Raw genomic sequence first — 12,761 nt, forward strand, 5'->3', positions numbered from 1 at the left:
GTAAAGGATGACCACTAGAGAGGTAATCTTTAGATGTCTTACATAAGTACTGTTTCAGTGTGGCAGCTACAGATAGGATTTTAATGTTTCTAGGCTAAGTAAATAATGATCTCAGGTTTTTAACAGTATGACAGTGTGAGGTTTATGACAGCGTGAAATCTGTTGAGTTTGTAGTGTGAATCACATGAAAGCCATAGGCCATACATAATTAAAAAGAAATTACATAAGTGCACACCTTTGTACATTAACTCACTGACAACTACCCATACGGCCACATGCATCAATGTTCCCGTTTGCGAATTCTTAATTGCGAAAATTAAGGAATCGCAATTAAGAATTCGCAAACGGCTATGCATCAAGAAATCGCAATTTTTTTTGCGATTTCTTAATTTTCCTTAATTGTGATTCACAATTTGCGAATCGCAATTAAGGAATCCCTTTCCATTGATTCCTATGGGCCTAGAGGCCCATAGGAATGAATGTGAAGGTATTCTCATTTTGCGATTCGCAATTAAGGAATCGCAAAATGAGAATGCAATTTCAAGGGTGCAGGGGGGGGGTCCAAAGGACCCCCCCCCCCCTGCACCCCTGAAATGTACCTTAAAGTACATTTTTCACACACACATGCCCCAAAGGCATGTGCGTGTGTAAAATGATTAAAGCATCCTCTGATTAGGGGATGACCCTCTGGGCACAGCTCTCAGTCCGCTGTGTAGCGTTTAAGTTTTAAGTAAAGTAATCCAATGGAGAATCTTGCTTTAGATATACGTTTATTTCGAAGATAATTGTATTCATTAGCTTCAAGAATAACTTCATATAGTTGAATTTTACATTGTTTTGACTTTCATTTTTCAAGAAGTATTTGCAAAGCGTTCCCAATGCATTTCGTGCACAGAGTGCACTTCATCAGGGGAAATCTAAACAGAAAAATCAATGGACTCATTGTGAGGATAACATCCTACATGCATGTAGATATACATAGTTAGAACATAACTTAATAGGCGGACTAGAAATAATAATCAGTGAAAATGGTGAAATTAGTTTGTTATTGTGTTACGATGTTAGTACGAATAACGTGATAGTTGATGCTCTAGTGGTTGGATGTTTAAAAAAATATATAAAGATCGGGATGGGTTCTCTGGGTGGTGAGTAAATAATCGTGAGCGCTAACCGAGGTGACTATTATTCTAGAAGACGTGAATCATGCGTTGTGAATTAGTGGTTATATTGAAAAACAGAGAGTGCAAATTATTGAGGAAAGGCACCTACTAACACGGTAGTTCTATGGTTAGTCTGAATGTGAGCGCGAAGTGCGTCTTACCTGCCGTCATACTAAAGTTCTAATTCGCATAAAGTTTTCCTCTGCGGTCACGCCGGGATCGAAGACGAGCCGGCTTTTCCTCCGCTAAAAATGTTTGGAGGTCAAAATAGGACTATGGTTTACCCGAGGGTTAGTCTGGACGCCATCTTGGAATGGTGAAACGAACGGTGGTGAAAAAAGTGAAAAAAAGAACATATACAATTAAATGAGCTCTAAGGGTAAATGTGTTCTTTGATAATAAGAATTATTTGAACAAATAACATTGCTATAAGAAACTGAATAAAGTAATAAATGAAGAGTTTGAATGAAAAGACGATGATGAGCAACCACATAACATGATATGCAATGAAATAGTATTCATCAGGTATATTTAGAGTATCACATCAGAACAATGTTATTAGTGATGATATATTAAAGATAGCACGCGAATTCCACTCTGTCATTGAGTCCGTTCGGTTTCATGGAATTGAGAAAGTATATCCAATGATTTTCTCTCTGTAGTAGGGTCCTGTTTAGGTCTCTGCCAGGAATTTTCATGATGGTTTCTAGTATAGCAAATTTCAATTGGCTGATATTGTGGTGTCTTTCATTAAAATGTGTGGCAACAGTAGATAGAATATTGTTAGTTCTGGTATTACTCTTATGCTCAGATATCCGAATCTTGATTTTCCTGATGGTTTTACCCACATATATCAGTCCACAAGGACATTTGAGGTAATATATCACATTTTGAGAATCACAGGTGGCTGTGGTTTTTAATTTGATGGTTGTACCTCTCATTGGGTGTGTCATGGTGTTACCTTTTATTATGTTGTTGCAGCAACTGCAGTTATAACATGGTATTGTCCCTTTGTAATTTTCTGTCCCTGTGTCTCGAGTGTACTTCAAAATGTCCTGAATGTTTTTACTGCGAGTATAACCAAATGTGGGTTGTTGAGCTATAATAGTGTGGAAATCTGGTTCGTTCGTGAGAAGTGGCCAATGGTTTGTGATGATTTTCTTATACTGGTTGCTTAGAGTAGAAAATTTGGATACAATCACAGTTTTTACTGATTTGCTCTTTTCTGTTGGTTTCAGGAGAGCTGTTCTGGTTTTTGATGTACATTTTTGTAAGGCTTTATCCAGAACTGGTTTGGGATATCCTCTTTCTTCGAACCTTGATATCATATTTTTCAGTTGTATTTTTAATTCTTCTTCCTCAGATACTATTCTTTTTACTCTGTATAGTTGAGATGTAGGAAGGTTATTTTTGAGTGGTGTTTGGTGGAAACTCCTGTAGTGAAGTAAATTGTTCCGATCTGTAGGTTTTTTGTATAAGGTGGTTTCTATCGTGTTACCTTTTTCGCATTAGTAAAACATCCAGATACGCAATTGACATGTTGTCAGTGGTGTAAGTGAATTGAATCCGGTCATTTATTGAGTTAAGTTGGTTAAGTGCTGTTTGTAGATCTTGAAATGTACCTTGCCATAGTACAAAGATGTCGTCAATAAATCTCAAAAATACTAGTGCATTTTTCTTCCAGGATTCTTGATTCAGGATGTACTTGTTTTCAAAGATGTTCATAAAGCTATTAGCGTATACTGGGGCGGCACAATTGCCCATGGATGTCCCCGTGAGTTGTAAATAGTGCTCGTCCTCCCATGTGAAATAGCTCTGGTAGAGAGGTAAATGTTAATAATTCCATGAGGAATATTTGAAAATTTTGTTCAAGGTCCGAAGACATAGGAATCTCCTCTATTGCTTCTAAGCCTAGGTTGTGCGGAATCGAAGTGTAGAGGGACTTAACGTCAATGGTACACATCCAAATCTCTTGATCTTCTTGTAAATGAATGGTTGATATTTTGTTAATGAAGTCTGTCGTATCTTTGATGTATGTGTTCATCTTGGTTACAAATCTTTGTAGATGTGTGTCCAAAAATGTGCCTATTGGCTCGTGTATGCTCCCTTTAGTCGAGACTATGGGTCGAAAGGGCGGATTGGTAGGGTGTTTATGCATCTTGGGAAGCATGTAAATAATTGGTGTTTTGGGGTTGTCTTATGTGAGGTATTTTTTGGTTTTGCTGGTTATGATTCCTTCCTCATGGGCTTTCTGTAAAATTTGTTGTAGTTGTTCTTGAAATCTCGAGGTAGGAAAATGAAACTTTCAAAAATGCACTTCTGTGCAATTTTGAAAGTTTTCGCAAATTACCATGAAGGTTAACTTCATGGTCATTTACCACTTCCTATTTGCAATTTCGCAATTTAAAAAAAAATCATGCATTGCATTTAAGAAATCGCAAAAATGCGATTTCTTAAACGCAATCGCAATTTAAGAAATCGCAAATAAATTGCGATTTCTTAAATTGCGAAAAAAGCAAAAACCTTAATGCATCCCAAAAAAGGGATTTGCAACGGCCGAATTTTGCGATTCGCCTCGTTTGCGAATCCAAAAACCCTTGATGCATGTGCCCGATTGCCCGAAAAAAGTAAAAGAGAAAACAATACAAGCCTAGAGGATGAAGTGAGTTTAGTTGCATCCTAAAACAAAAATGTGAAAAGGAAATCAATTGGCTATTTAAAAAAGATAAGTCAACAGAGTGAAATGTAATAAAGGCATAACTACCAAGTCCATATACACTGGCTGCAGAGAACTCGAATAGCCACGAGGAAAAGATATTTTCGAAAAAGAATATATGATTCTTACAACCATAATTATAAAAAAAACACTGGGATTGGTTTAAGTAGCTTGGAACGAAATGAAACAAAGCTTCACGTCTAGTTCTAGAATAGTGTAGAACATTTTATTTTTAATTGGATTTATATAAAACACATTAAATATCTGCCTATTTAGAAAAGACAATGAATCACCTAATAATAACCTACTTAAGTAGCACACACATATGCAATACGCATTACAATTGCAAAAAAGGTAGAATCAATTGAATTAATATGCTCAGGCCACCTTAAAAGAAAACACACGTCATTCTTCCCTGGGACCTGAAAGTAAAAAACCCCTGCTTATATACACACAAGTCAATGTGGGAACTACATCACTTATTGGTAGATTTATTTCTAGAAAAAGACAAATGTAATTTCTCCCACTTTGCTCTTTAGTGGCACAACAGTCAGAACTTAGCCACGTTGTCGACTGCAAGAGCTAAAAATGTTCAAGCCATTAGAGACCTGCTGCTGACACTTTCTACTTCCAAAACTATCTGTGGCAAAGCCAACACCTGGCATCTAAGAGCAGAGTGTAGATGTTGGAGACACAGAGGAAGATGTCCGCTTACCAAGAATTCCCTCACTGACTTAGTTCGAGACCTCATGGGAGACTCATCAGCACTAAAGAAGAACCTGAGAAAGGAAATCACAGAAATGCAACAGGAAGATGAATGACCTTAGGGGGAGGGATCATCTCTCTGACCGAAGAAGTGACTCAAGGCAAGAGGAATATGAATTACTTTGTTAGGGATTACTGGAATTCAAAGCTAGAAATATTGCTCTCCAGGCCTATCTGTCCATTAGCAAATAAAAGATGACCAAGGCAGTGGGGTTGGGCGGGTTTACATCCCTATTGTGCAACACATGTACCTGACAACTTGCCTCCTTATTGGCCCATCTTTCCAATACACCTTCTTGCCATAAAAGACACTGTGTCATAGGCCCTGACTTCAGTCACCCACAAACCAGGAAAGGACACGCTTCTTTGTGGATCTTATAGCCAAATCTCACTCTTCACAGGGATTTTGGCTAGCAGGCTAAGAAAGAATATGCCTGGCCTTATTGTGCTGGATCAAGCAGGTGTTATCCCTTGGTACATAACACGAGATAACACCAAGGCTATCATGCCCCTTGCTGACAAGGTACACAAGACTCAGGACAAAGCTTTTCCCCTCTTATTCAACACTGGAAAAGCATTTGACAGTGTCCTGTAGACCTTCCTAAATGAGACGCTATTTGCCTTTGGATTGGGTTCCCGATTTAGAAGTTGGGTTGCTAGTGGCTCGCCGTGAGTGGGAGTCAATGGTTGCAGTTCCAAGAGCTTGACTATTGGCCAGGGCACAAGGCGAAGTTGTCCCCTCTCCCCTATTAAACCACCTGTCACTGGAACTGCTCGGTAATGAAATCAGGTATAGATAGTGCATCCACTGGAGTCACATGGGAAGGGATGAACACAAGTTAGCCGTGTAAACAGAAAACATTATGGTGACCACGACACAGCAAGACATCACTGCTCCACTGGCTAAACTGGAAGCTTGTGGCAAAGTATCTCATCTCTGGCTAAACAATTTCTAATTCCAAGCTTTAAATCTCAAACTCCCTCGAGAACTGTAATCAGAGCTAAAAAGCGGTTCCCCTTTCAACGGTTGTCTACACCATCCCATATATTAAGGTATGCAAGTAGCATCTATTCTTGAACATACAGTGCGAGAGGATTATGAAGGCTTCGCTAAAACTCCTCAGGCAGACCTGCAGGTTAGGCAGATGTGAGGGCTCTGCTTAATGGGATGGGTGGTGAAATAAGGATGACATCTTTCACACAAATCCTTTACTTACTCTTAGTCCTCCATGTACCAGTGAAGGGAACAACCCCACAGAAGATAGAGCGACTCCAAGATAACTGTGTGTGGGCAGGGAAGACATTCCAGTAAAATGGTAACGGATACCAGATATTAAACAATATTATTACACCTCCCAATTAAAATGCATGTGTGGTAAAATGGATTCAACCCAAATCGGAGTAATATTGGTGTTTCATTGTCTAACCTGTAACTGGGATGTACACAGATCTGGTACCATAGATGCATAAAAAAGACAGAGGCTGCAGAATATATTTAATGCGGGTGACCATGGCAACCATAGAAGTCTGGAATAGGCTAGAACTAAGACAACATTTCACTACTTTTCAATCCTGCCTGACACCAATTCTTGGAAATCCAGTCTTTGATCCTGCATACATAAAGAGCGGATTCAAGCTTTGGTGAGAGAAAGAGGTGAAAAGAATGACACATAGAGGAATTAAGACCTGTCTGGAAGTACACTCGGTATATAATCTCCCAGAATCAGAACTCTTCAGTTAAGTATAGATCAGATATTGGCACCTGCGATCCTCCATTAAACCACAAGCCTGCAGACCCTTCATTGAATAGAAGAGTGTGATCTGTCTCTGGAAAATAATAAAATACATATGTCATACATTAATACATTACTTTCCCAAAAAGCAAGACCCTCGTGATCAGTGGACGAAAAGCTGTGGGAAAGTTAACTGGGCATGAGCCTGACGGTAAAACAAAGGGGAGAGGTTTATATCAGAGCATGCACACAGCACTGACAGCTATCACAGAGGAGACTATGTACAAAATAGCTACATTTGGGCATCACACCCATTATTTTTAAAGAAATATTTTATTGGCTTCATCAAATACAAACCGGCACCAACAAGCGGTAAACTTCTCGCCACCATGTATCACATCATAGTAAAGGTTAACACCTCACATTACAATCTATTTAACATGACAGTAATGATATGTCCAGCATGCATCTACAAACGCCCTCCAGAATACCACTCCATCCTCACCCAGTCCCAGCATCCCACTCCGCGCAAGAAACATACCAGGAAAAGATCACGTCTCAGTAGAATCTTCAGTTCCTTCATCATCAATCAATCAATCAATCAATCAGGAGTTTGTTAAAGCGCAACTACTCACCCGTAAGGGTCTCAAGGACTAGGGGTGGGGGTGGGGGGGGTGCAGGTTCCATTCCATCGAGGAGGGGGTCTGTCGAAGAGCTAGGTTTTGAGGTTTCTTGCGAAGATGGGGAGCGATGTTGTCTGTCTGAGGTGGAGCGGAAGGGCGTTCTATGCTTTGGCAGCGAGGAAGGAGAAGGAGCGGCCTCCCGATCTGGTCTTTCTGGTGCGGGGGACCACGGCGTAGGAGAGCTGGGCTGATCGTAGGGTCCTTTGGGGTGCGTGGAATTTGAGCCGGCTGTTCAGGTATGCTGGTCCGGTGCCGTGGAGGGCCTTGTGTGCGTGGGTGAGCATCTTAAAGGTGATTCTCGCCTCGACGGGGAACCAGTGGAGTGTGCGCAGGTGCTGGGAGATGTGGCAGTGTTTTGGCAGGTTGAGGACCAGTCTTGCGGCGGCGTTCTGGATGTTCTGTAGCTTGCGGATGAGGTTTTTGTTTATTCCGGCGTAGAGTGCGTTGCCGTAGTCGAGTCTGCTGGTGACCAGGGCGTGAGTGACTGTCTTTCGGTGTTCGAGGGGGATCCATTTGAAGGTCTTACGAAGGAGGCGGAGGGTGTGGAAGCAGGAAGATGAGACAGAGTTGATCTGGCGGTCAATTTTGAGCTCGGAGTCCAGGATGATTCCCAGTTTGCGTGCGTGGTCTGTGGGGGTTGGCGGGGTTCCGAGGGCGGTGGGCCACCAGGTGTCACTCCAAGCGTCGGGGTTTGGGCCCATGATGAGTACTTCTGTTTTGTTGGTGTTTAGTTGTAGGCAGCTGTTTTTCATCCATTTGGCAACGGCTTCCATGCCTTCTCGAAAGTTGCGTCTGGCGGTGTTGGGCTCGTTGGATAGGGAGTGGATGAGCTGGGTGTCGTCTGCGTATGACACGATGTTGAGTCCGTAGGTTCTGACGATGGAGGCAAGTGGAGCCATGTAGATGTTGAAGAGCGTCGGGCTGAAGGAGGAGCCCTGGGGGACTCCGCAGGTGGTAGGTGTGGGGTCTGAGAGGAAAGGGGGGAGTCTGACCCGTTGCGTCCTGCCGGAGAGGAAGGAGCAGATCCAGTCGAGGGCCTTGTCCTGGATTCCTGTGTCGTAGAGTCTGCGTTTAAGGGTACGGTGGGAGACTGTGTCGAACGCCGCTGATAGGTCTAGGAGGATGAGGGCTACTGTTTCTCCTTTGTCCAGTAGGGTGCGGATGTCGTCTGTTGCGGCGAGGAGGGCGGTTTCCGTACTGTGGTTTTTTCTGAAGCCGGATTGGGAGGAGTCGAGGATGTTGTGTTCTTCAATCATCCGATTTGGAGGCAGAGTGTATCCCCTCTGGTTGTATTAATGTTTCCAGTTGTCCCACCCAGACCTCCATGTCCCCCTGAGCTCCCTCTCCACACCAACACCTCCTCAAACTAACCTCTGCAGCCGTACACCATTCAACCACATCCGCCACTAACCGATGTTCACTCGGTCCAGCCTTAGCCATTCGAGTAATTGCAACCCATTTGTTGGCCAAAAATAACATCAAATGCAGGAACTTAAAGCCCATCTTTTGGCCCCTCAGTTGAAGGACATTCCCCCAACAAGCAAACCATAGGGGCCACAGGGATCCGCACCACAGTCCTCACATGATTCAGCACGTTCTCACAGTAGTCATACACGTCCGGGCAGGAGCAAGCCATGTGCAAGATCTAAGCCGTTTTGGCATAGCACCTGTGACACAACTTGGTCCTACCAGGATCTATTCTATGCAGCAATACCGGGGTGACATATGTATTGTGAAGGAAACAAAAATGCCGGAGTTTAAATTGTGCATTACTCAAAACCGTCTTCACCAGTGCACACATCCGATGCCATGAGGCATCAACAATCTGCACCCCCAGTTCCCTACCCATGTTCTGCGTGCTGGGAATGGGACCCGTCTGGGGTCAACCATCAATGCCTTACCTTACATAGGTGTGATATGCTGGCTCCCACCCAGTTCCAAAAAACGTAAGTGTAGTGGTCAGGGCCCCGGGAAACGTGGGCCATATATCTGCAATACTTGCATGCTGCAAAAATTGGCCTGGCCCTACACTAAATGACCACTGCTGCTTAAAAATTGATAAACTCCTCTTTAGGAAACAGGCCCCCCAAAACATCACAACCACAGGCCCTCCAGGCAGTCAAGTCCACAATAGCCCCAACACTCTAATGGCAGGAAAATACCAGAAAACCAATTCACGGCAAACTGAGCCCTACCCAGAACACTTTTAACAGTACACTCCTACAGTGAAGCTGTGTGTCTGATTAGATGGGGATATTCTCTATATATCTGCCTTCACCCTCAACAGATGTGGTAGGATCGATCTCCCTCCAAAACCTCCCAGCAGAGTTTTGTTCAAGGTGCCCTCCTCGACCATCCAATGCAGTGCTTGCTGAATTGGGGCAGCTCTAGGTCCAGTACCGCCAGTCCTCCCTCCTCTATTGGCAGCGTCATACGGACCCTAGCTACTCAAGGCTACAAAAGACAGCCTGGGACAGTGCATCAAAAGAATACTAGATAACTTAGAGGCACTGGGGCAGAAACACCATCTTTGACACATCCACACGGCCAAAGGGAAGTCCAAAATCACACCAATGAACTCAGTCCCTCAATTACCCTTTCTATGTTGCAGTTTTTGCGTCTTTGTGAGATATGGGCGATAACCATCCCCAAATATCAGAAGAAATCCAGCTCCCGTCAAAGGGGCACCACCGGCAGTTCCCCCTCTCTGCAGGTAGCCAGAGACCCTAATGGAAACACAAGGGACTTCCCATAATTAAGGTGGAGTCCTGATATTTCCTCAAAAGCAGTTAAATATGACAACAGGATGGGCAGAGGCCGCCGAAGGGACGATAAGTTAAAAAGGGTATTGTCTGCATTTAAGGACACCAAGTGGGTGATCCCTTTAATGGTAATCCCCTATCTGGTCACACATTGCCAGAGAAGAGGGGGACAGCGAACACACTTGTTGCGTGCCCCTCTCCACCTCCTAGAGCACAGAGCACTGGGATTTGTATACAGTAGAGGCACCCAGGAACAGAAGTGGGGTCCAAACCCCACAGTCTCCAACACCTTCATGACATATTGCCATCTAACTGTATCGAAAGCTTTAGCAATGTCTTTTGACACCACAGCTAGTTCTTCATCACAACCCTCCACCTCATGTTAAATCCAAAATAAACCTTCCTCAGTTTGTTTAAAAAGTGTCCTTTTAATCGGAGCGTTCCGTTTCTATACTCAGGTTCTATTTACTTCAGGCTTCTCCCGGTAATTGTGAGGGGCTTTTAGTATTGTAAGTAGCTCCACCCAAACCACCCATCGTTCCTTCCCGCCTCTCCTGCTAAGACTGTAAGCGGTAATTCACCTGTATTAGTCACACTTGTTCAGGAGAGTAGCGTGTTGTACCAACCTGCCAGTGGCTTCTCTAGTCGGCAACCTTTCTCATCTGGCAGCACAGGTGGTGTAAGTGGGTGCAGAGACAGAATATTGAGTACAAAATATTGAGTTACAAATGTAGTGGGTTAGAAATATCGACAGCAAGACTATCGAGTTCAAGAATATCGAATTATGGTAAGTAATATTGATTTCAAAAATATCTAAGTGTTTAATATCGTTTGCAAAAATATAGTTATTAAAAAGATCATTTTTGATTATGTATTTTAGTATATATTTTATATGTATGTGATGTATGTTTAGGTGTATAAGAATTGTCATATTTTTTATATGTATGTACATTTTTAGTAGATATAAAAAAGAAATTATTTTAATTTTGCACTTTTAGTTCCGTAGAGGATTGTGGATTTATAGGGGAATAGGGTGGGAAGTAATTTAATTATATTAAATGTATTGATTAGTTTTTATCTATTAATATTTCTTTAATTGATATTTTATAGTGTTAAATGTGTAAAGTAATTTATTATTAATTAATTAATAACTGGTTGTTAATTAATTGTAATTAATTGTTAATTATTTATTATTTATGAGTTAAATAATTGGTTAACTAATTTTAATTAATTAATATTGGTAAATACGTAATTAATTTTCGATGTGTGTTTGTGGTGCTTATAGGTGTAAAGGGTGGGAGGTAAATTATTTTTAATTGATTAATTAATTAGTTGTTAATTCATTTTAATTAATTAATTTGTAATTAATTTTGGTAATTGTGTAATTAACTTAAAGTGTGTGTTGTGTATATACTGTAAAGGGTGGGAAGTAATTTGTCTTTAATTAATTAATATATAGTTGTTAATTAATGTTAATTAATAGATAGTTATTTTGGGTGATTTAAAATAATTGTTATATTTTTTTTAAAAGGGGTATTAAATATATTTTAATTATTTAATTATTAGTTGTTAATAGTAATTGTTTTTAATTTTAAAATAAGTTTTGATTGTGTTTTATTATTTTATAGTTTAATTTAGGTTAGTGTTGTGGAAATTATAGTGTTAAAGTGTATGTAGTAAATTAATGTATATAGTTTTTTATTACTAATATTTTTTAATTGATTAATTATGTTAAATATGTAAATACATTTAAATAAGAAGTGTTTTGTTATTAGTGAGGTGTTATACGTTAGGAAATAAAATAAAAACATTTATTTTGTAATTAATTGTTTTGTTGGTAAATATGTTCTAGTTTAAAAGAAATATTTATTTGTGCATTTATTATTTTATTAAATATAGTATTTGTACGTTTTTGTTATATGTAATTAATATTATAATATGTGATTTTTTATGTTTAATAACTTTCTTTTATTTTCTTATATTTATTAATTTCTATTATCGTTTTTATTTTTATATATATATATATATATATATATATATATATATATATATATTAATTTTTCTACGGTATCCAACACTTTGCAGACTGTTGCATTCAGTGGAGTGGGAATAGTAATTTTTACCCCATCCAGACTTTCCCTACTGATGCACTCTTTGGAGTTGGAATAGTAATTTTTACCCCTCCGCTATCCAGCACTTTCCCTACTGTTGCATTCATTGGAGTTGGAATTGTAAATTTTACATCTCCGCTATCCAACACTTCCCCTACTGTTGCAGTCTCTGGAGTGGGAATAGTAATTTTTGCCCCTCGGCTATCCAACACTTTTCCTACTGTTGCACTCACTGGAGTTGGAATAGTTCCCCTGCGCTATCCCGCAATATCGCTACTGTTACACTCACTGGAGTGGGAAAAGTAATTGTTACCTCTCCGCTATCCAACACTTATCCTACTGTTCCACTCAGTGGAGTGGGAATAGTAACTTTTACCCCGCCGCTATCCAACACTTTCCTTACTGTTGATCTTACTGGAGTGGGAATAGTACATTTTACCCCTATGCTATCCAACAATTTCCCTACTGTTGCACTCACTGGAGTGGGAATAGTAATTTGTACATCTCCGCTATCCAACACTTTCCTACTGTTGTAGCCACTGGGGTGGGAATAGTAATTTTTACCCCTCCGCTATTCAACATTTTCCCCACTGTTTCACTCACTGGAGTGGGAATAGTAAATTTAATTATTTTGCTAACCAACACTTTTCCCTCTGTTGCATTGATTGTATTGGGCAATTTCCAAGCTAAATATTTTTTCATAGTTTAATGTTTTAATTTATTGCAGAATGTTTTTATATTTTTTAATTATTTATATATATATATATATATATATCCAGCCATAACAGGAACCAACTTGTGAACGGAGACCACAGGAGGTTTAAATTAAAG

At 40.4% G+C, this 12,761-nt stretch overlaps 1 protein-coding gene across 1 annotated transcript in view; it reads right to left on the bottom strand.

The window, feature by feature from the left end:
• VWA8 (von Willebrand factor A domain containing 8) overlaps positions 1 to 12,761 on the bottom strand; it is a 1,418,144-nt gene that overhangs the window by 923,720 nt on the left and 481,663 nt on the right. The gene's annotated exons all lie outside the window — the stretch shown is intronic.

Source organism: Lissotriton helveticus, chromosome 8 (assembly GCF_964261635.1).
Source record: "Lissotriton helveticus chromosome 8, aLisHel1.1, whole genome shotgun sequence".
Taxonomy (NCBI): domain Eukaryota; kingdom Metazoa; phylum Chordata; class Amphibia; order Caudata; family Salamandridae; genus Lissotriton; species Lissotriton helveticus.